The sequence below is a fragment of the Curcuma longa genome, chromosome 3, assembly GCF_044706935.1.
Source record: "Curcuma longa cultivar G26 ecotype Majalengka, Jawa Barat chromosome 3, ITB_CL_G26_1.1, whole genome shotgun sequence".
In the NCBI taxonomy this organism is placed as follows: Eukaryota; Viridiplantae; Streptophyta; class Magnoliopsida; order Zingiberales; family Zingiberaceae; genus Curcuma; species Curcuma longa.
In genome coordinates, this window is record NC_133863.1 from 19376730 (window position 1) to 19401808 (window position 25079).

General features: G+C 38.7%; 1 long non-coding RNA gene across 3 annotated transcripts; it reads right to left on the bottom strand.

The window, feature by feature from the left end:
- Window positions 1–14841: 14841 nt before the first annotated feature.
- LOC141822682 (uncharacterized) lies at window positions 14842–17160 on the bottom strand. Of its 3 annotated transcripts, none has more exons than XR_012601350.1 (4): window positions 16965–17160; window positions 16778–16874; window positions 16619–16674; window positions 14842–15032 (listed from the first exon to the last, which is right to left on the bottom strand). It is a non-coding gene; the product is annotated as an uncharacterized LOC141822682 (long non-coding RNA). The 3 variants fall into 3 exon arrangements; XR_012601349.1 differs by having other exon boundaries at window positions 16619–16682; XR_012601348.1 differs by having other exon boundaries at window positions 16619–16700.
- Window positions 17161–25079: the final 7919 nt, after the last annotated feature.

Consider the following 25079-nt stretch of genomic DNA (forward strand, 5'->3'; position numbering starts at 1 on the left):
AAGATGGATTGGACAAACCATTGGAGTAGTTGTAGTGTAATTCGGTCTTAGTCTGTCTTGACTATAGAATTATACTAGTACACTAAGTGTGTATTGAACAGGACCATCTGAGGATTGTTCGATTTATACTGACTATATAATCGAACTAAACCTCTGTTACTATAGATGTACATGCTCTTAATCCCGATATAATAACAAACACATGTGCTTAGTATGTACTTCTTTAATTCATCAAAGGGTGAGATTTAGATCGATAGATCAATAGGCCCGATGAGTTGGGAAGTAGTATTATGTACATGGTGTGTTGTTGATTATAGAAGGAAACTGTGTCATATAATCTAGGTTGATGATGTCCCCTTGAGGAGCTCATAAGGATTATCATGTAAACCCTGCAGGTGGACCTTGTCCGCATGATAATAAGGTTGAGTGGTACTACTCTTGGATTAGAAGTTGATTAAATTCGAGTTGTTAGTAACTCATTTAATTGACGGACATACGATATCTTAAACACAGGGAGACTAATGTACTGATAGTAAGAAGGAGCCCATATTATAATATGGGATTGGTGCGGTAGTGCATTAATAACTCTCTAGTGGAATGAGTTATTATTGATGGACTTAAGCTGTGTGTTCAGTAAAGAACATGGAAAGCTTAAACCCATCAGGAGACCAAAACCAATTCCTCCTCTAGGTCCCTGCTGTAGCCTCTAGGAATCCTCAAGTCCACCTTGGAAGAATTCGTGAAGAAACCAGACATTCGAACCCATACAAGGCTGTGTAATCGATCAGCTGATCGATTACCAAGCCTCGTGGGAGATCGACTGGTAATCGATCAGTTGATCGATTACCAGCCTGGTAATCGATCACCTGATCGATTACCAGTGTTAATGAGGGAAAAGTAGCGATGTATAATCGATTGTTTGATCGATTAAACACCTCGGTTCGAATTGGAAACTTCCGAAATCTTGCCAAAATCTCTGGATTGATTGATCTAAATCATACCATATTTATGGCTCAAATTATACCATATTTATGGGATGGCTAGGCTATAAAAGAAGAGGCTCTCAAGGGTTTGAGACACACGAGAAGATAAAGCTTTGGTGGCCGAGACTCTCTCGGCAGCCAACCTCTTCTTCCCCTTTTCCTCTTCTCTTCTTCCAAAGAGAAGAAAGGAAAGCTTGTTGGCCATCAGAGAGAAGAATTCCGGTGGAGAAAATTCTCGAAGGATCGTTGCCTACACAACGTTCGAGAAAGAGGAGAGGAATACAGCAGAAGATCAAGAGGTCTTCGGGTACAAACTTCATCCTTCACAACCGTCCGTAGAAAGGTATAATTTAATGTTTCCGCGTTAATTAAATTATGCTTTTCATATTGGATCCTATAAACCAAACACAAGAGCCCAATGATCTAAACGAGTCGATCAAACTTCGTTTGATCGACTATGAGGGCAACTTGAGATCGTTTCTGGGAAAATTTTTGTTCTGCAAGAATCTACTGGAACGGTTTTTCAAGACTTTCCCATCAGCACCCTGTGCTTTCCGTCACACGGCCCAGGCCGTGGCCTATCGTCCTTCAGGAAAATGGGCACGGTCGTGCCTGGGAGGCACAACTGGGTACTGTCGAAGCTCTGGAAATGAGGCACGACTCTGGTGTGGTCCTGCGGTGGAATTGGGCATGGTCGTGCCTGATAGGCACGGCCCCTTGCTATCTACATTCTGTTGGAGGGACACGGCCGTGTCTAGGCCGTGGGTATGTGAGGCACGGTCGTGTGCTGCCTTGTTGCTCCTTCTCCTCCATTTCTTCGTGTTTGTTACACAAGAGACTCGCCCGTGATGACGAGCACGGCCAGTGCGAGTCTCTTTTCTCCACTATTTGCTCCACCATCAATAATGCATCGTTTTGGCTCTAAATCACATCCTGTCAATCAAAATATACAAAAAAACAGATCTCCGAGCAAAAGAGTAGAAATATACAATATAAAAGAATAAGGTGTGACAAAGTATAGCATATGCAATGAATTACAAGTAGATGAGCGTTAAATAATGTTAAAAAACCATATATGACCTACGCTCATTAGTTGGTTCCGGAGAAGGTCCCTTTTAGCGAGTTTAGCCTCCGAAGTCCCTTCGTGTAACTCTAGAAATGTTTCCCAGAGTTCTTTCGTTGATGCGTATGCACCGATTCGGTTGACCTCTTGTGCCGAGAGTATAGAAAACATATGGTAAACTGCTTTTCTATTCGCCACAAAATCAGATTGCTCCTTCTTGCTCCATTTAGTTAAATCCTTTTCTATGGAAGCTGCAAAACAAGACTTCATTATTATAAATAATTCGAATTTAGTCATAAAGAATACCTCCATCTTGCGCTTCCATTCAGCGAACTCTCCCTCGAATTTTGACGGGTCCGACCATTTTGGTTGACGGTGCTGCAGTTGGCGGTCAATCCTTCTGCGGCGAACTCGCTCTGATACCACTTGTAGGATCGGGTTAGACCGGCTAGAGAAGGGTGAATAGACGGTTTAATAGAATCACACTCGTCCTAAAAAAACTTGATTGCAACTGGATCGTTGCTTCCAAGGCGGTTAGCACTCAATAAGAACTCCTTTAGGCGGAGAAGCCTTTACAATTGTAGTACAGAGACTTAGAGAATAAAATATAAAGTAATTGATGATTTTACTTCTAGAACTCTAAGTCTTATTTATAACCTAAGAGAATAGATCTGGATCGTTGATCGTATATGAACTTCCTCTTAGTCGTTGATCCGTTGATGCGATCTTAATCGTTGATAGATAACCTTAAATCTTGAACATTGATTTGATAAAAGGATAAACTTTATCCTTTTTCTTTAATAAAAGATAAAGAATCTCCAATGTTAATCTCTCCAACGTTAATGCAACGTTGTTTATCTCCATGCAACGTGTTTATCTCCATGCAACGTTGGCTAGTTGTTTATCTCCATGCAACGTTGTTTAGCAACTTGTTTATCTCCAATTAAGTCATGCAACATTAATTCTCCAATTAAGCCATGCAACATTAAAAATCTTCAATGCACGTGCACATGCATGTGTAACTTCCAACTTAGTCAAGCTTGGTCCAAGTCAAATGTTGACTTGGTCAAAGTCAACTTGAATGACTTTTTGTAGGTAGATTTTCTGGGTGATTTCTAGCCAATCGGAGTTAGGTTCACCCGCACCCGACTCCGACCTTTTGCCCCTCAAGCATGCTTCCTCCCGGCTTCTCGTCCCTCAGACGTCACGCACGTCCTTCTCGCTCCATCGGCGTACTCTTTCGTAGCTTCCGCGTCTCTCAGATTGCACCGAGCCCGTCGGCTCACTTCCCCGTGCAATCCTTCTCGTCCGCTATGTCTTATACTCGACTTCCTCCGTACCTAAGTTCTTGTACACTTTGCAAAGGAATTAGAATAACACAAGATCTAACTTAACTCGGTTGATCACATCAAAACTAACCGGGGCACCAACATAATTGATACTAGTGCTAATGGGAGATTGTTAGTAGTAACCCTAGAATCAATTATGTGATGATTGATTAAGGACTTTTGTATCATATTCTATTGTTAATAAAGGTATATTTTGGTTATTATATTTACTTCATGTTTGTGCTCTCTTCTCCCTCTTGGCCAAACACTCATTTTCTTCCACCTCCTTGTTTTGACAAAATCTCCTTGTGTGGCTAGCACCACAAAGGCGATTCTTCTCCGAAGCTTGAGATCATGTTCATGTGGATACGCATAAAGACACAAATGCTTGAACGTGCAAGAGATCCGACGAACTGAGGACAAGCGGGATAAGCAAAAGGTACGCTTCAAAGGTATAGATCTATTAGATAGATAAATTGAACTTTGTACAAGTTTTCTTTCACATGAATCTTTGGTTGGGATCCTATTTCTGATACAAATTTTATTATTTATTACATAGGATTCCCTACAAAGTTTTGGGGCTGAAGATCGAATATTGAACAAAAGTCCAACCAGGTCTGGAGGACCAGATGATAGACAAAGGCAATTTCTCCTCAGAGTGGTAAGCGAGGACACGTTCCCTAGAAGGGAACAGTAGGCGTCGGTCTGATCTAGAATTTCACTGGAAACCTAAAAGTCAAGACTAAACGGTAAACTATCAATTTCCTATTATATATGTTTTGCACTGAAACCTAAAAGTCTTGACTTTTAGATTTCCAGTGAAATCCTAAGTCAGACTAGACAGTTGATAAACTGTCAATTTCCTATTATATATGTTTTGCACTAATTTTGTGATGTAAAAAATTGAGGGACTGAAACTTCGAATTCCGAGCACCCCTATTAGATCTGGACGACTAGATAGTCCAAGCGTCCAGAAGGGATCCAAGCATTCGGATGTCAGCTCATCTGGCCAACAAATTGAATGAGATGGCGAGCTAGAAGTAGTCGAGACACCTCAGCTTACAAATCCCCGGAAGGCTCCAAGCATCCAGAGATGGAGCCTTGAGTGGTCGAACCCCTAAATCATCCATTTACACTATCTCAACGTCCATTCTGCATGCAACCGAAGCACCCGAGACACCGTTGTAACGTCAGAAAGCTAAATCAGCATCTACAAAAACTTTCTACTTCATTGTCAATAAATTTAATATTTATTTTCGCCTATATTCTTTACTTAATCATTAGGATGGTAAAGATTTACCGATCCTACATTATTGTATAAAGGCGAAACTCTTTCTCAAAAGAGAAAAAAAATTATAATAGATTATCCATCGTAAACGATCAAGGACCATGGGCTTTGGAGTAGCAGTCAGTGACTGTGAACTAAATAAAATAAACTTGTCAATTTGTGTGATTATATCTTCCGCTATATTCTACTTACTTTATTTTATGAAGTTTTATGAATATGTGAAAAAGGGGCAAACATGTTATTCACCCTCCCCCCCCCCCCCCCCCCCCCCCCCCCCCAATACAATCAAACTTAGGTGTTGATATTGGCAAAGGGTTAAAGTTAAAGTTAATTGTGATCTAATGTGATAATTGAGTTTATAGGAAAGTCCTAGTTACGCCTAAGCAAGAAGTCCTGGTTAAAGGAACTAGATAAGGAAATCCTAGTCGGAAGGACTAAGTAAGGAAATCCTTATCAAAGGGACTAGGTGAACATCTCGCAGATTAAGGACATCGGACAAAAATCCTTGAGAGTCAAAGACACTAGACAGGAAGCCTTAGAGATTGAAAACATCATGTGGAAGTCTAATCGTGTCGAGGACCAAAGATCTAGCAGAAAGTCTTGAGAGTCAAGATCAAGCTGAGCAAAAGTCCAAATAAGTCAGATAAACCAAGATTTGGCACCAAATAAACTCTCCCGAGTGGAGTGGTGAGAATGCTCTCGAAAAGAAAATGGTAGACATAGATCCAACTTGAGGTTTCATTGAAGACCGAAAGTTAAGACCAAACAATTGGAAAACTATTAATCATACTTTTTATGCTATTATACTAACTTTTGATGGGAAAGTCTTGAAAAACCGTTCCGGTAGATTCTTGCAGAATAAAAATTTTCCCGGAAACGATCTCAAGTTGCCCTCAGAGTCGATCAAACGAACTCATTTAGATCATTGGGCTCTTGTGTTTGGTTTATAGGATTCAATATAAAAGGAATAATTTAACTTATGCGGAAACATTAAATTATACCTTTCTTCGGACTGCTGTGAAGGATGTGGATGACCCCTCGATCTTCTGCTGTATCCCTCTCCTCTTCTCGAACGTTGTGTGGGCAACGATCCTTCGAGAATTTCTCCACCAGAATTCTCCACTCCGATGGCTAGCAAACTTTCCTTCCTTCTCTTCTTCTTTGGGTGTTAACCCTCGGAGAAAAGGGAAGAGGAAGAAGAGGTATGGCTGCCGACCAGCAAGGTTCGGCCACCAAAAGCATGGGTTTCGATCGATGCTCAAACCCTTTGCAAGCCCCATCTTTTATAGCCCAGCCATCCCATAAATATGGTATAATTTGAGCCATAAACATGGTATGATTGAATCGTAAACATGACATGATTTAAATCAATCATATCGGAGATTTTAGCAAGATTTCGGAAGTTACCAATTCGAACTCAGAGCCTTTAATCGATCAAGGAATCGATTAAACATCGTAATTTTTCCTCATTAAACCTGGTAATCGATCAGGTGATCGATTACCAGTATGGTAATCGATCAAGTGATCGATTACCAGTCGATCTCCCACGGAGCTTGGTAATCGATCAACTGATCGATTACCAAGGTGTGTAATCGATCAGCTAATCGATTACACCTCCTTGTATGGGTTCGAATGCCTGGTTTCTTCATGAATTCTTCCAAGGTGTGTTTGAGGGTTTCTAGAGGCTACAGCAGGGACCTAGAGGAGGAATTGATTTTGGTCTCCTGATGAACTTAAGCTTCCCATGCTCTTCACCGAACACACAGCTTAAGTCTATCAATAATAACTCATTCCACTAGAAAGTTATTATTGTACTACCACACCAATCCCATATTATAATATGGGCTCCTTCTTACTATCAGTACATCAGTCTCCCTGTGTTTAAGATATCGTATGTCCGTCAATTAAATGAGTTACTGACAACTCGAATTTAATCAACATCTATTCCAAGAGTAGTACCACTCAACCTTATTATCATGCGGACAAGGTCCACCTGCAGGGTTTACATGATAATCCTTATGAGCTCCTCAAGGGGACATCATCAGCCTAGATTATAGGACACAGTTTCCTTCTATAATCAACAACACACCATGTACATAATACTACTTCCCAACTCATCGGGCCTATTGATCTATCGATCTAAATCTCACCCTTTGATGAATTAATGAAGTACATACTAAGCACATGTGTTTGTTATTATATCGGGATTAAGAGCATGTACATCTATAGTAACAGAGGTTTAGTTCGATTATATAGTCAGTATAAATCGAACAATCCTCAGATGGTCCTGCTCAATACACACTTAGTGTACTAGTGTAATTCTATAGTCAAGACAGACTAAGACCAAATTACACTACAACCACTCCAATGGTTTGTCCAATCCATTTTGGTTGTGAATACTGTTTATAATCTACAAGGGACTGATAACATGGTCTTCTGTGTGTGACTCCGCACACCATACTTATCTACAATATAGATTAAATGGACACTTGCATATTTTGACCAAATATGATTCTTATTTCAGAATGCTTATTTATATAGCTAGGATTCTGGTATACATCCCAACAACTTTATGATGCAAGGATTTAATATTGAAAATTGGCTCGGAATAACTCTGGCGCTTGGAAGGGCAAAACTCATCATAGCAAGATGAGGTGGCAGACTCCAATTGGTCGATGCAAGTCATCATATAGATGCTTGGAGAAAGAGAAGTCGCAACCGAAGTGAAGTTTGATTAATAATCGCCACGTCAACATTCCAAGCACTCAGAAGGGATCCAAGCACCCAGGATGGCTAACTCAACATTGAGGTCAGATTCGATAGACATGGTGGTGACACTCGGAATGCTCTGTAAAAGGAGACTTCGACCAATGCTTTAAAAAATGGAATAACTCCTATCGACTACATGCTTTTCTACTATTCTAAATCTTTCAAACGTCGTGCCCAAGCTTTAATAATGCAACAACGACACAGCACCACTATAAGATCAAATGAGCCTGACATTTAGTAACGCTAATATGTTGTATTCATATTCATTTTTTCTATGCTGATTAATTCTAAAGATCGATAAGATTATTATCGAATCCTATCTTTGTAAAAGAAACGAACCTTCTTCTCTTCCAAGAAGAAGCTAATAGTGATTGTCCAACAAATCGATCAACATGACTGTGGGCCTTGAAGTAGTAGTTAAAGACTATGAACCAAGTAAAAACAAAAATATATTTGAGTGTTTATCTTTATTTCCTTTTATTTCAGCTGCACTATTTTATTTTTGAATGATTTCTAAATGTGTATGAATCGCGCTATTCACTCCCCCCTCTAGTGCTTTCTCAATCCAATACCATTCACTTCTTAGAAGTATGTTTGCAGATGAATCCTGGGGAAAAAGGATTTGAAAGTTTTAAAATTTCCACAATGTCCAACAAAAGCTCAAGTATGCTCAAAATTGAGTTTATCAGAGAACTAGTTCACCTTCACTTGAAAAGAATCCCATATAGCTTCCATGATCATAATTTCCTCAATATTTAGTCGAAGGTTATCGTTCTTGCATGAAATGATACAATCATTCAAGTAACATACTGTCACAAAAAATCCAATCAATTTCCACTTTGTTCTAATTGAGTTAATAATGATCATGCTAGAAGAATTCACTGACTTGTTATTATAATCTTGGCAAGAGCAATTGAGATGATGATGATTCTCCTGTATCAAAGAGCAACTAAGATCGACATTTCTTTAACATGTGTTGCTCCTGCAATGGATGAAAGTTTTATTACATTAAGGATGAAAGTTTTATTACATTAAGCAATAGGTGGGACTGTCACTAAGCAGCAACGATGAAGATGCAACTAAATTTTTGTATCAGATTGTTCCCTGCCAGTTAATTGATGATATGATTAATAAAATATCAATGTCATACAACATCCAAGTATCCATGTGTTGCTCTAGGAGGAATATGAATACAATAAAAAAGGCAACAATAGATGTATGCAAATATGATATAACAATTATTTTGTGTCTATAATTATGAATTAAATTTCCACATCACAGCAGTGCAGTAGTGAGTCATGCATGGTTTCTAACTATCAAAACCATGCACCTTATTTAAAGTCTAAATTTAAGTTACCCTTTACGATAGTGGCCATGACTTCTTGAAACTTAGTGCAGGCTTAAAACCAGCATAAAATGTACCAGAGAATGTGTAGATATTATTGTTGTGGCATAGGAGTTGATTTCAGCAAAAGCATCTCTGTCTCGCATAGTTCAATTAGAAGGAAAATTTCTTCCAAGATGAGTGCAGCACTTCTTAGAGCCACTCTTTACATTCAAGCCCCTTGCAGAGCCACGAGCTAATGCAAACTATCAACAAATAGGGACGAAAATCAACTAGTTCCCCTCCTTAACTTCTAGATCCTTTCAATACTATCAATAATGATCCCTAAAATGGCATCATGGAAAAACATTAAATTGCAATTATTGCTACCATGGTTGTTGGGATTACTATCAAAGTCTCATATTAGAAAGGATTAATGGGTTAATCTAATTGAATCATAAATTTATTGAATTAATGGGTTAATCTAAATGGATACTAAACATATTAGACTAATGAGTCAATCTAATATGGGTTTGAGTTTTTCAAACAAGTCTACAATTTTATATCCAAGTTTATATTTTCATGATATACAAAAATAAAAGTAAAATATCTTATTAGATGAGACATAGTTTTCGATACAATCCTATCTGATAAGATCGTGTTAACACTAAAAGTTAGGGTTCGATTTTCTCTTTATATAGTAGCTAGCACTACGGCGTGAGTTATCAGATTCTCCAATCGTGCTCGTAAGATGGGTGACGACTGTGTTCGTGTGGATACCATAGAGGCACGGACAGTCTGATCGCATTCAGATCACTTCATCCTCCAAATTCACAAAGGTTCGTACATTAAGAGGTAACATTCTAAATAAACCAATAATTAGAATTCACATGAATCTTCGATGGGTTCTTTTTTCACTGTACATACATGTGTTTGTTTTTCGCATTAGAACCCAACAATGACATCATATAGGGAACTTGAAAATCAAGGATAAGAAAAGCTCACAAAACCAAGAGTTTTCCTCATCTCTCTGATAAGACCAGTGTTTTTTGCAACCCCAAAAAGTCAAAAGCACTTTTTTCAATGATTTCTATAATGCTGAAAGCTTGTAAGTTTAATTTACTATCGTGAGATTCATAAAGCTTCTTCAACACATTACTAAACTTAACATTAGAATGCAATTGTGAATTCAATGCCACTTATTTAGTTGCCTTTAGTTATCCTTGTAAATATTAGGGCTAAATTATTTAAAATTAACCTCAAAATTTCTCATATCTTACAATGATAATCAGCATGTTGGACACCAAGGTGAGCAAACATGATTTACTATTAAATAAACTGTATAATATCAAGATGATGAACAGAGAGTCGGCAAGTGGACTACACATCCGGATCCAGAACATCCTCAACGGCTTACACGCGATCGACCAGAAAATCGAGAATCACGACATTATAAGGTACGCATTGAAAGCGTTCTCTTGAAACACTTTGTGGGAATCTATGGTGGATGCTTACAAAGTCTACAGGGACCTTTCTAAAGTTAAATTAGATGAGTTATTTTCTGAATTTTAACTTCACGAACAATCTAATGCCCAAGTGGAAGAAAAGGATATTTCTCTTCTTGCAGGTACATGTAAGACAAGAAGTCGAAGAAGGTCATCGAAGACTCAGACTCGATCGACTCCAAAATGAATGACGAGGTAACTTTGGAGCTCGTGAACCTGGTTCGAAAAATGATCCGAAAGAAATGAGGAGTCAAGAAGTTAGAGATCAAGAAGATCGTGAACAAATCAACTTATCCGATGACAACCAACAAAACCGAGTTAAGGAGCTATTGATGCAATCGCAAAGGACACTTCAAGGACGATTGTCCGAATCAAAGGAAGGACTGGAGAACGAAGAAGAAGGCCCTTAAGGCGACGTGGGACGAATCATCATCCGAAGAATCAGACGAAGAACAGACAACGACAAGTTTCCTCGCACTTTCCGCACGGAACGAAACGACAGAAAGCGACAGCGACTCGGACACCGACGAAAGCCACGGATCCACATCCATTTCTAAAGGTTTCACTCCCGCTGTAAGTACTAAACATCTTTATTCGATTATTATTAGTCTGTTGAAAAAATTAGCCAAATCTAATGCTATGGTTGAATCGCTCCTAGAGGAGTTAGTACTCCTCAAAGAGAAAGTCAACACTGAGTCATCAACTGAGGCTACTTTAATTGAGAATTATACTCAAGTTCAACTTGAGAAAGAAAATTTCCAATTAAAGATCCAAGTTGATGATCTCAAATGGTCGCTTGTAAAGTTCACTTTTGGATCTACGTATCTGGACACGAAACTTGGATCTCAGAAAGCTGGATACAATCGATCGGGCATTGGATACAATTCTAAAAATAGATCATTCATAACATTATTATACAGAACACACAAACCCAAACGACCTAGAGTCCAAGCATGGATTGCTAAGTCCAAATTGGTTAATCCAATTGGACTGAACCAATTCTGGATCCCAAAGGATCAAATATATTTAATCAGACCCAACAATGGTCACAATCCAAGAGGATTCAAACTCAATTGATTGACTGCATGTTTAATTTAGCTTTTTATTTTTCTGCATTAGAAAAACTTAGGCTACATAAGGACCAACTATTTGATTAACTCTTACCAACCTAGTATACATAAGGACCAACTATTTGATTAACTCTTAAGGACCAACTATTTGATTAACTCTTACCAACCTAGTATACATAAGGACCAACTATTTGATTAACTCTTACCAACCTAGTACTAGGGTGGGGCGAGATGATAGTACGCTAGGGAGGTTTAGGTTAAGTGGTCAAGAAGGGTAAGGAGTACCTGACTCACTTAATCAAACCAAACTAGCCGAAGCTACCTCGCCACATCCTAAACTAGTTAGACCAGAGTTTCCCCTAGACTAACTAAACTTATAATTTCTTGAATCAATTTTGTCTTAGAAAGTGATCGTTATGTCGATACCTAAGAAGGCCCTTGCGCCTCACCACTGCCTGGAAACTGATTTTTGAAATGTAAATTTAGAAAGTCAAAAGGTTAAACTTGAATCTAACACAAGATTAATCAAATAATAGATACCTAAAACAATAATTATAAGATAAAATTGAAAAGTTATCTCACAAAATCTATAGGATTAACTGCATAATAATTTAGAAATGAGTGAGAAGAATTAGGTAAAATTTATTTTAATCCAACCAATTTTGTCTAAATAATTTTGTAAAATTAACATAATTTTTAAATTAAATAATTTTACCTTAAATCACTTTTAGTTTAATCAATTTTACTTTAATTAATTCAATTTTACTTAAACCAATTTTACTTTAATTAATTCAATTTTACTTAAATTAATTTTAAATTAAATTTTTAACTTAATTAAATTTTTTAAAATAAATTTTTAACTTAAAATAATTTTTTTCAAATAAATTTTTAAATTTAAATAATTTTTTAAATTAAAGTTTTTAACTTAAATAATTTTTTAAATTAAAATTTTAACTTAAATAATTTTTTTAAATTAAAATTTTAACTTAAATAATTTTTCAAATTAAAGTTTTAACTTAAATAAATTTTTAACTTAAAATAATTTTTTTAATTAATACTTAAACAAATTTTCAAATTAATAATTTTTTAACTGAAATAATTTTTTAAATAAATTTTTAACTAAATAAATTTTCAAATTAATATTTTTTAACTTAAACAAATTCTCAAATTAATTTTTTTTAACTTAAACAAATTTCACCTAAACTTTACTCTAATTTTATTAAATCGATATCCACAAAATCCAACCAAGTGTTTCTCTATGTAGGAACACAAGGACTTGGACCAATGAATGCTGGCCCTCTAGAGATATGACTAGAGATCGATCCAAGTTCACCAAGATTAGAATCAAGGACTTAGGATCCGTTGCCTTCGAAAACATCGACTGACTGAAGGTAATTGGATCAAGTAATATTGAACTAGGTTCGAACTTTGTTATTAAAAAGGTACTCTTGATTGATAAATTTCAGTTTAACTTACTTAGTATTAGTCAGTTGTATGACTCTGGTTACACAATTAGGTTCACAAAAACTAAATGTTTAATTGAAAACTTAGAAAATCCTTAAATTAAGTTAACAGGAATTAGAAAGAATAATATTTACAATATTGACCTACTCATCTCCTCAAATAAGTGTTTATTAACACAACAAAAGGAAACTAGGTTATAGCACAGAAGATTGGGTCACACTCATATCAGACTTATCTCAAAGATAAGTCAAAATGGATTAGTAAAAGACCTACCAAAATTAATAACTCTAGAAAATGAAATCTGTAATACTTGTCAACAAGGTAAACAAACCAAATCTTCACATAAGGCAACTAGTCAAAATCAAACCAATTTAATCCTCGAACTTCTACACTTAGACCTCCTTGATTCTTATAGGGCTAAGTCATTAAGCGAAAACCAGTACTGCTTAGTAATAATAGACGATTACTCAGGATTTACTTAGGTAAAATTCTTGAAAACTAAAGACGAGACAGTTGACAAATTTATAATTTTATGTAAATTACTAGAAAATGAAAAAGATATAAAAATTAAAAGAATCCGTAGTTATCATGGTGGTGAATTTGGAATGCAAAATTCACTAAGTTCTATCAAGATAACGGATACCACCAAGAATTTTCCTATCCTAGAACCCCACAACAAAATGGAATTGTAGAAAGGAAAAATAGAACTTTATAAGAAGTTGCTAGGACTATGTTGAACGAATACAAATTAACTAATAAATTCTGGGCTGAGGCAATAAGCACTACCTGTTACATTCAAAATAGTTTGTATTTCAAAATTCATATTTTCAAATCTACTACTACTTAGTTTTTCAAAAGTGTTTTCAAAATTTTATTTTGTCTTTGAAAAACTTAATTTAAAAGTTTATATTTTTTAAAAGTAAAAGGAATTTTTGGCTCTAGTCTAGGTACTCCAATAGAGATCATGCAACTATAGATTTAGATTGACGCATCTCACAAAGCACACTAGATAACTTGATTGTGTATTGTAAAACCTAGAATGGTGTGAGATGCATAGGGGCAAAGCCTGAGTTTCAAATGCTTATGTCCGTGCATCAAACTAAAACTTGGGCTACAAATAAAAATAATGAATTAAGTTAAGTGTTTGATGAGCGTAGGTCATATATGATTTTTTAGCATTGTTTAACGCTCATCTATTTGTAATTCATTGCATATGATCTACTTTATTGTACCTTATTCATTTATTATTAATTATTTCTATTCTTTTGCTCGGAGCTCTGCTTTTTGTATATTTTGATTGACAAGATGCGATTTAGAGCCAAAATGATTCATTATTGATGGTGGAGCAAAGAGTGGAGAAAAGAGACTCGCACTAGCCATTCTCGTCATCACGAAGTTGGGATCGTCCCGGTGCAACGCGCGTGTTTACACGTTTCAGAAACATGCGCAACAAAAAATTACAGATAATTAAAACTAATTATTATCACAACACACGCATGCATAGCAGGTAATAACATGTACAAGGTATGGTAGGAAATTAAAATTTTACTGAATAATAAAATTATTCTAAGCGTACCTTTCCGATGACGTTTGAGCGTTGTTGGTATCAATCGAGCAGTCCTCGTCGAAGTCTCGCCTCTATTGGTGATCCACGCCAAGCTTCCGTCTGGACGGCTTCAGAAGTCACGAGTCGTGTCATCATCCTCGGTACTAGCCAATAATCAATGACATCGATTCGAGTGTCACGACCCGGGAGACGGCCGTCCGAAAAATTTCGGCAGCATCTCCCCTGTATCTATGACAATTCCCTGGATACATACACATATATAAGGCCCACACGGCCAATCCATAACATGCTATGGATTTATACAAGTAAATAAAAGTAAATGTGACCCACACGGTCACTCAACACATCCTACTATATATGAAATGCATCCGCAACTTCGTTAACGAATAAAACTCGTCAATTCGTCAAAAAGAGATAATAAGCAGCAGAAAGCACAGTATACTAAAGTCTCGAACAGAGAATAAACTCCGTAAACACATATACGATGAAAGCAATGCAATAAAGCCCAAAGTAACAATACGATGTATAAACTCGAACTGTAAGGAAACCAAACCACTACACAGACACATATGCAATCACAAATCCACGAATACAAAACAATCATAATCTGCTGTGAGGTAGCATGACTGGCAGAATCTCCTCGGCATCAGCTGTAGTCTCCTACCTGATATCTGGGAAGACAGAAAAATCCCAGAGTCCAAAGAGGTGAGTACAAATATACTCAGTGGATAATCAGAAAGAAAGTACATGCTCAATAAGGTAAAATATAACAGAGCAGATATGGAAGAAGCATAATAATAAGTAACAGGAGAACAATATAAGGTATCGTAACTCCTACAGGTATCATATAAGCAATGTCATATCTCAGATACACATAGTAATCCATATGCATGATCATGTTATGCAATGTGTCAATCAAGTATCAATACAAGTGCACAATCACTTCATAATGTAACCCACACATATACGGTCCAATGCATGTATATAAATCTCATCATGCAAATGTGTGTATGTAATACATCAGCCTATACTAGCTCCAGCGCCTCATGTATAATGAGTCGGAGGTGTACGACAATAGCGGGTGGCTATGAATCCAGCACTACAATAAAGTAGTCTGGTAGCACCCTCAGTAGGTAGCCCCATCAAGAGCTACGTACAATACCTATGGCCAGTGCTGTCCTCACTGCTCGACCAGAGTAAACACTCTCGGCTGCAGTGTGAAGGCCATACAACTGGGCTACGGCTGCAGCGTGAAAGCCATACAGCTCACATAGCCAGATCGAGTATCACCATCAAGGTGTCGAGATCAAGCCACTGACTCAGCTGCAGCGTGAAGGCCATACAGCTCATCACCGTACCTGGTGAAATAGGGTAATAACCACCTATATCACTATAGGCCAACTACCGGCACGATACACCCCTTCGGGATTTACAATCGAGCTCATGCGTCATGATGACATGATCAAGTCTGAATAATCATCCTCTACCATGTTAATTAACACCGTGTTAATTAACATGTGTAGGTACTAATGAAAAGTCTTACTGATCACAGGTATCAACATGATGATAACATAACTGAAATAGAGACAGTAATCATAAACATGGATAACAATGATCTCAAGCATCAGAGGCATAAACAGAACTGATAATAAGGTTAAAGAAATACGATCAAGCATGTGATAAACACGAGTATCGAAAGCATCTAATCTATAACAAGTATAAGAGCATGATAAGTAACCTAATCACTAGAAATGAAAGGAAGCATGCACTGTAAATAGGAAGAGAACTGTATTGACTAAATACAGTAGACTATCCACCTGGTAACCGTATGTCGAATAAGAACCTCTAGAAAATATACTCCCGTATAATATCGGAGTCTCAAAATCAATCAAGGATCTGCAAATACGGTACCAACATCCTAAATACAATGATATAACCAAGAAACCCTAATCCAACTAGAGTTAGTTTAACCCTATTCAATTAAACTAACTCAAGTTAAACAGATCTAACCATTAGATTGTTATTAACAGAGTTTAACTAAACAATTAATTAGTTGTATTAATTAAAATAATTAATACAACTAACCTCATATTTAATCAAACTCAAGCTAATCAACCAATCTAAAAATGATTTCCCTCAAGAACTGATCACCATAGAATAACTTAACTTATCTTTCTGTTCAACTTAGATTCAACAGTAACCTACAGTCAATGCTTAATCATCAATTGATCAGGAACTGAATCATTTAAAATCTTACCTCAATTCAACCTTCAGTTCCTCCTCCTTGCTAAATCCACAAAGCCCTAATTGGATCTGTTCTTCTCCACCGGCCAACCAACCTCAATCCAAACGAATCAGCCCCCCTTCAACGAGCTGTGGGAATGAACAAAACTCAACTTAGCTAAGAATCCCTTACCAAAGCCCTAGATCCGTTCGATTCCCTTCTTCCTTTCTTCTTCCTTGCCACTGGAAACACCGCAATCCTACCGATCCGAACAGATCGCAACCACCAGCTGAGAAAAACAAGATATAACTCAAGAAAACCCAAATTCTAAGCTTAAACCAAGCACCAATCGGAAGAATCCAATCGAATAGACACTTACCGGTGGTTCTCCTTCTTCCGGATCGCAACCGACACCAAGCCAAGCTCTCCTCCTTAGCAAGAAGAGAAGCCCTAACAATCCAATCCTTCCATTCGCCGGCTTCTCCTTCGCTCGAGCCCCCGATTTGGAGCTTCCCTTATGCTCGGCGTCGACGGCGATGAGGCGAACAGAGGACGCGCGATCGGGTCTCGGAGAAGGCAAGCTCACGATTCGGGATGGGATGCTACAGGACCGGATCTTATAAGCCTTCTCTTAACGGGTCGGGTTTAGATAGGATCCGATAAGCCCCTATCCACCAAACCCTTAACACATTATCTATAAGCTTTAATTGGGCTCTAATTGGGCTTTATTTGGGCAAGCCTATTACCCTTGATTAAACCCAATTAATTGTTTAACCAAACTCCATTAAATTGATTAATCGCTATTAGGTTTAATTAAGTTTAATTAACCCCAAAATTAGGTTTATTTACAAATAAACCCCTACTACTAGGCATATTTACACATAAATCCCTAAAAGTTCTGGTATTTTACACATACGATTGGAAACAGGAGATGTTCTCCTCCTCTTCCACACAACCAGAAATAGGATGGCTCCTTCTCTCCCATTGTTGCTCTCTGCACAGAAGAAATCGGCAAGGAGAGAGACCCAGAATCCCGATTGTGATTCCCAGTGAAGGAGGGTGGCTCTCTAAGGTTTCTTCCACGATCGCAAGCGACAATCACAAAAACTATTGCAAACAGCAAGCAAGGGAAAAACACAGGAACAATCTGGTCGACGCTTGAAAAGAGGGCAGCAGCCCTCTGGTCCTCTCCCTTCTCTACTCCGGTGAACATGGAACGGAGAGGTGACAGCTTCGTTCCGGCGGTGGCGGCAGAGGAGAAAGCAAGTCTCGTTTCGGCGACGGTGGCAGAAGAAACTGCAGTCAGGCGCAATTGGAAGGAAGGAGCCGCACCGCAAGGGGAGGAAGCAGAGTCGCGATTCTTCTCTGTTCTCTCTCGTGTTTTCACCCCTTCTCTGGCTGTGGCGTCGAGCTCACAAGGAAGAAAGGAAGTGGCTATGTTTTCGTGCGATGTGGCTTGTGGTCGCGCGAAAACATAGCCACTTCCTTTCTTCCTTGTGAGCTCGACGCCACAGCCAGAGAAGGGGTGAAAACACGAGAGAGAACAGAGAAGAATCGCGACGCCCTCCCCTTGCGGTGCGGCTTGTGGTCGTACACAGGGCAGCGAAGAAGATGGAAAACGCACACAGCCCTTCTCGCGCGATGTGGCTTGTGGTCGGGCGGAGAAGAGACACCGACAGGATACCATGAGGAAGAAGGAAGATGGCTCTCTCTCGCGGTCGGCAAGGTCGAAAACCTTGTGCGTTGTCGGCGCTCAAGGAAGAAGACGAACAGGAAGAGAGAGCCTCCCAAAATCGTGATTGTTAGCTTTTAATAGGGTAGCTACAGTAATAAGCTTAGGGTTGGGTTGAACGGCGATTAGGGATTACCGCTGAAGTCGATCGAATATCTTATTTATCGAAAAGATTATGCTAATTTTCTAAGGCCTTAATGGCTTATGCTCTATACCTCTCGTTACCCAACTTAATTGATTGCTTATCCTGGAATACACAAGTAAAGTTTAATTTAAAATGGCGGTGAAAACTTGAGAATTGTTCTTGACAATAGTATAAGCTTTTAAGTTATCGAGCTTGATGAGCAGACATGCAACTTTAAGTGATGTAGAATGGTGAACAACAAACGAGATGGACGATAAGTCTGATGCTTTTGTATTTCTTTTCGCTTTCATAAGAGATACGTGATGCGACTTGACTTAATCAACTAATTAATTTTTTTAATAGGGACGAAATTTGAACTATCTGAAAGAATAATTCAAACTATGACACCTTCGATCTAACAAAACTGTTTATCGTTCAATTATAAGTTTGTGAAACTACATTACTGTTTATTTGTCTCCGCATATTGAAAGAATAATTCAAACTATGACACCTTCGATCTAACAAAATTGCAATGAAGTTCCACTGTTGGATGCTACATTGAGTGGACTTGCTAAACAAGCAGGATACAAAAATATGTGTGATACAAGAGAAAATAGGTACAAGCAATAGCTAACCATGGCTGAACAAGCTCGAGAACTCTGAGAGGTCTCAGAGTCAAGTAGATATAAAGAGCACACTCGATGAGTATTTACAGAACTCATCTAAAAGACCATTGTATTTCTTCAAGAGATCTTCCCTTGGTCTCATGAGTGCAATGCTTTAGGAATTGGATTTGAGCATGAATATGAAGGTAAAGTAAGAAAACTAGAAGAAGATTTTTAGCATGGCTGAACTGCTATGAAGTCTACACCTTCAGAAATTCGAAAGACAATATCAAGCCAATCCTGCACATAACAAAAGCATAAGAAGATGGAGTGCAGATTGATAAAAGATCTCAACAAGGTGTATCAATCTATCATCCTAATAGACCACTTGGATTGTTAAATAAACTTAAGCATACTCACATTCACTTAAATTTTAATACAAAACATATAGTCAGCATAATTTTATTAAATTTTTTTATTCACTATTTCAGTTATAAAAAAAGGGTGACTAGTAAATCCCAACAAAGCACATGCCAGACCAAAGAACAAATAAATGAAGTTCCTGATTTGAGAAAAATGTCACTTATTGATATATGAAAAATAATATATTCAATATACATGAAAAAAATCTTGATGAATAGAATGAAGATAGATGATAGGATTAACCTAATGGGCATAAAAAATCATTCAAAATGTACAAAGAGCAAAGGATCAGTATAGTACTTGCAATTTATTGCATGTTACATTTGAAGCAAAACATTGAAATACAGGACTACATAGCAGAAATTGTGTATGAGAGACACTTCAGATTTTACCAGATAACCTCTGACATTTGTAATATCAAGCAGAAACATTAATGTATGAAAAAGTGCAGCATAATAATACATATGCATTAGAATATTTGTTAGAGCCTCAACCATAGGAGAATACATGTAAACTTGATGAAAATTGCTTGAGACTTTTCATAAAGACCCAGGGAATTGTTAACTCCTAACAATACTATCATTCCCTCTTCTAAACTTCTATGATACATATAAATATCTCAATCTGGGTGGTAGATTCTGTTTTCTTGTAGAGATCCAGATAAGGCAGATTCTGATTTCTTAAAAGATGATAAATTGGACATGCCTGGATCAAGCCACTTTGGGGCCTTACATAAAATTCCATTAGATGAAAGAACTTTGAAAAATTCATTTTCAATCTCTCATTTAAAAACCAGTTCTTGAAGAAGAACACTCTCTCTTGTAAAAACCTCTACATCTGATGATAGTGAATGCCCTATAAAGAACAAGCCCAAATTTCATACCAGTGATGTGCAAAGAAAGAATTCTGTTACTACAATTACTGGGTCTACTCATAAGTCCAAGAAAAAGAAGCAAAAGTTCAGAAGTTGCAGTGAAAAGAAAATACCTAGTGCTGAAAAGGGAAGTGCAGATGCCGATATTAAGAATGAGCTACCTCTTGGGACAAATAAACCTATACAGAAGCGCAGGTCATCTGATACATGGAACTCTTCATCAAGACATGAATCCAAAAGAGTGAAGTATGAAAGTCAGGATTTTCACAAGAAAAAAGTAGTTTCTAGTTAGGATTTTCACAAGAAACAAAGAACACTTTAAAATTGCATTCTGAAGGAACTTGAAATCATAGTTTCTAGTTAGGATTTTCACAAGAAAAAAAAAGACAAAACTCATCTTTGGAATTAGGGTTTCGGGTGGGATGAGGGAAATGGGAGCAGAGGAAGAAGAGACGACAAGCAGAGGCGACAGCGGACCGAGGGAGTAGCAACGGCCAGCAGAGGCAAGCTGAGGCAGCAAGCAGAGGGCGCGAGCAGAGGCAAGCAAGGCGACAAGCAGAGGCGAGCAGAGGGAGAAGAGAGCAGGGAGCGCGGCGAGCAGAAGCGGAATCGCGAGAAGAGGTTCGGGCTCGGGTTAGAGTATTCTGCTTTTGCTTGTCACACGCGTGCGGAGAGAATTCCCAGCCACGTCGATTATTCACGTCAGCGTCTCTCATGAAGCGCTCACGAGAAGGCGCTCAGGAGATCAATTCTCATGACCTGTGCTGCGCGACTTCGTGCGTGACATAGCTGACCCATCATCATTGTCGTCGCCCTCGCCACACTATCCGGTAGTGGCACACGCCGTTTCTAACCAAATCGCGATTGGATTTCGGCCAAATCACGGTTGGATTCTGACCAAATTACGGACAGAGACCAGCCAAGAAAGGACCGGCGTGCGATGGCGGTCCTTCCTCGATCGGTCTCCGATCACGATGTGGTTGGAATTTGATCGTGATTTGGTCGAAAATGGCGCGTGCCATTACCGACCGTGTTTCGGTCAAATTGTGCCGGATTCTGGCCACAATCCGATTAGAATCCAATGCCGATCGACGCGCCGACGAGCGGCGCGTCGATCGCGCCTTAGCCGGCGGCCAATAGTGGTCAGACGGCACGATGGCAACGGCGGGAGCAGCGGCGGGGGTCGGACACTATGCATTTCCACATTTGGACTGTCAGATCTATGCGCGATCACGTGATAGACGCTGGATCGGCATGACATGCACGGACGTGCACAAAAAAATCACGTAGAATATCAAACTCATATATATATATATATAGAGAGAGAGAAAAGAGAGAGAGAGAAATGCTATCTTGCTGTCCATTCTCGTACGCTCCTCTGCGCTCCTACCCGACCCAGCCTTGCTCCAGCCGCTGCCTCATCGCCGTCCGGCCACCGTCGGATGCCGCATCATGCCCGATGGACGCGTAGCTCGCCGGCGCATAGCCTGGCGCCAGATTCCGGCCGGAAAGTGGTCGAAATCAGATGAATTCGGTCGGAATTGGCCGCTCGACACTGGTAGCCGATTTCGACCAAATTGCGGTCGATTTCCGACAAATTCCAGTCGGAGACCGGCCAAGGAAGGACCGCCAGCAGCCGACAGTCCTTCCTCGATCGATCTTCGATCGGAATCGGTCGCTCGGCACTTGCAGCCGATTTTGGGCCAAATCGTGGTCGAATTCATCAGATTCCGGCCACTATCCATCCGGAATCCGGTGCGGGGATGTGCGCCAATGAGTTGCGCATTCATTGGGTGTGATGCGGCGGCCGACAGTGGCTGGACGGCGAAGCGGCAGCGACGACAACGCCGAGGGGTCGGGTTGTCGCGGACGAGGAGCGCGGGGTAAGGAGCGCAGCATAGAAAATTCCTATATATATATATATATATATTTGTTATCCTGAGCGCCTCTCCCTGCGCGACTCGTGAGCGATGCCGACGTGGCTGGCAATTCCCTCTGCTCGCTCGTGGCAACGAAACAAAATCCCGCCCTCTCCCAAAATCGCGTGGCTGATTCAATCCGAGCTTCCCTCCCCTCCTCGCGACGCGCCCTAAATCCTCGCATTGCTGCATTCGGCCCGGACTCCTGCTTGCCCCGTCGCTCCTCTCGCCATCGCACCCACAATCACTGCGTTCGGCCCCTCCTCTCGCCCGTTGTTGCATTCGACCCGCCATCGCCCTGCTCGCCCGTCGCTCTGCTCACCGTCGCGTCCGTCATCAACCCTCCATCGCTGAGCCCGCCATCGCTTCCGTCGCTGGGCCGCTATCGCTTTCGTCGTCGGTCCCGCCATCGCTTCATCTGTGTTTTAAGTATTGCTAACCTTAAACCCCCAAAATCGCTACCTCTCTCGCTCGTCGCCCCCATGTTGGCTGCTTTCATCTAGGTTTAGGGTTTCAAAAACCAAGTCCCAAAGTGCTTGCTTTCACCGAGGTCAAGGTCAATCCAAACCTCCTCTCTCTGTGCTACGATTCACTCTCTCCTATAGCAAGAAGATTTTTTCAACGATTGGAATGATTCCTTCCTAGGCATAAGGAGTTCTTTTTGTGATTTTCTTGTTTGTTAGTTTTGCTTATCAGTTCCTTCCCCTACTTGAAGGAAAGAGTCAACATGGCCATGCACTTGACAAAGGGAAGATCCAGTGTTCATGGGTATTACTAGTTAATAGCATCAATTTCATTCATAGTTCTACTAACATTTTGAGTGTTATGTTTTTTTAATTTCTATTTGGGTGATCCAGTGTTGAATCCTCTTACACCTTGAGAAAGGCCGCCATTAAAGAACATATTCTGTATATATGGTATTGATTCGAAGATTGAGGTATGTGTTATTTACATTTCTTCAATTCCTCATATGCAAACTCTATTGAGCTTCTGCAGTATCTGTATCTCTTCATTATCAATTATTTCTTATGCCTGCTTGCAACATTTTCATTAAGTCCATACCTTTGATGTTGTTATGAAGCTAACCAAGATGAAGTTCATGAATTTTAATTATTTTCTTATGTTGTGTTAGAAACTAGAGTTGGCTCTGCTACAAGTTCTAATCATTGTATGTTCTATTTGGGCAAATTGTCAGCATGTCCTGGTACCACCGACATTATCATTCTGTAGCAAAGAAAACAAGAGAATAGAGGGAAGACAAGTTTTTTTTAAAGAAAAAAGCATTTAAATAAATGAGATTTTTTTATAACAATTTTAAAGATAGTTCTTTCTCTATATTTTGAGTTTAAATTGGGCAGTGCCCCCATGATGTAATAACATAAGTTAAGACTACAAGATAATTGCTTGCAACTTACAAGATGAGTGATGACCAAGTTTGTTTCACAGTTTGAAATCAAAGAGAAATAGATAGATTAGTACAGGAAGTTCCAATATACAATGGTTTGCCAAAGAGTTGTTTTTTATTTGATGAAACAACCAAAAGGTCTGTTTGATGCAACTCCATGTGCAATGATTATTAATATTGATTTATAGACGCTGCTTATAAGTTTTTAGTATTAACAATCATAACAAATTATTTTTTGTGCATAGATATCAACGCAGTACCTTTATATCTAGAAAGTTATTTATTTCTTTCTAAGGAGTCTTCGATGCATTTTGCATCATTAAAAAGTTAAATGAATAATAAAAATGTGTTATATAATCTTGAATGATCCCTTTCTTGCATATTATCCATTTTATTCAGGAAATGTGAGTTATTCATGAATTTACAAATATTTCTTTGGTGTTTCTTGACCTATGGCAATTGCCTCACATATTTTTCCATGCAAGTAAGTAGAAGTATTTTTTTGCATGGTAGCATGTTTCCTCCTCTTGTCTACTAAGATGTATTAATTTGGCCTGTCATTTTGATAGTTGATCCCATTTTAACTTTCTCAAACTTGTTGAAAGAATTATCATTCAATTCATTGGCTTGTAGGTCTTCAATGGCAACTTTATCATATGAAGTGACTGTTGTGCCTAGATTTAACTTCTCAACAATTTTTCTTGAGAGAATTATCAGATCTGATCTTCTAGTACATCTGAAAGCAGCTGAGAGAATATTTGAAGGAATTCAAAAGGAAATTATGGCTATAAATGGAATGGGTACAACTTTAAGGGCCCTATATATGTCATCCTTGGGTAGGCTTGTTTCTACATCCAAGACTGAGACACTTCCTAATACCTTAAAGGAGGGTCCTGTGGAGCCGTTGAGTTTTGTTCTTTCTTCACCCTCGACTGAGAGTAGTGCAAGAAATGTTCTCCATAAGTGTTTTTCCCTTAAAAGAAGCAAAATTAGTTTGTATTAGATTTTTTTTCAATTTGAATTCTGAGATGTTAGATCAAAATTTTTATGCTACCATGATTTTTTATCAATGTCAAGTGACAAACTTAAATTCTATGACTGATGCTTGATTTATTTATTTTTGAGCTATGATCATCCACTGTAGGCACATATATTACAAATTTGTCTATGGCACACCCTTGACATATCCTTTTTTGGCTCAACGACAACCGGCATTTGTTACCATAATGGAATCTAATCACTTATCCATCATCATCTGTTATATAACGATAAAAAAATGAGGTTTGTGTTTTCCAGATTATTTAGACGACAATTCATTTCCCTCAAGAAATCACACCTCAACAAGCGTAACTTGTGAATTTGAGATGTTTTGGTCTGTTGCTCTATCTATAGCACTAACAAGATTCTTTAAT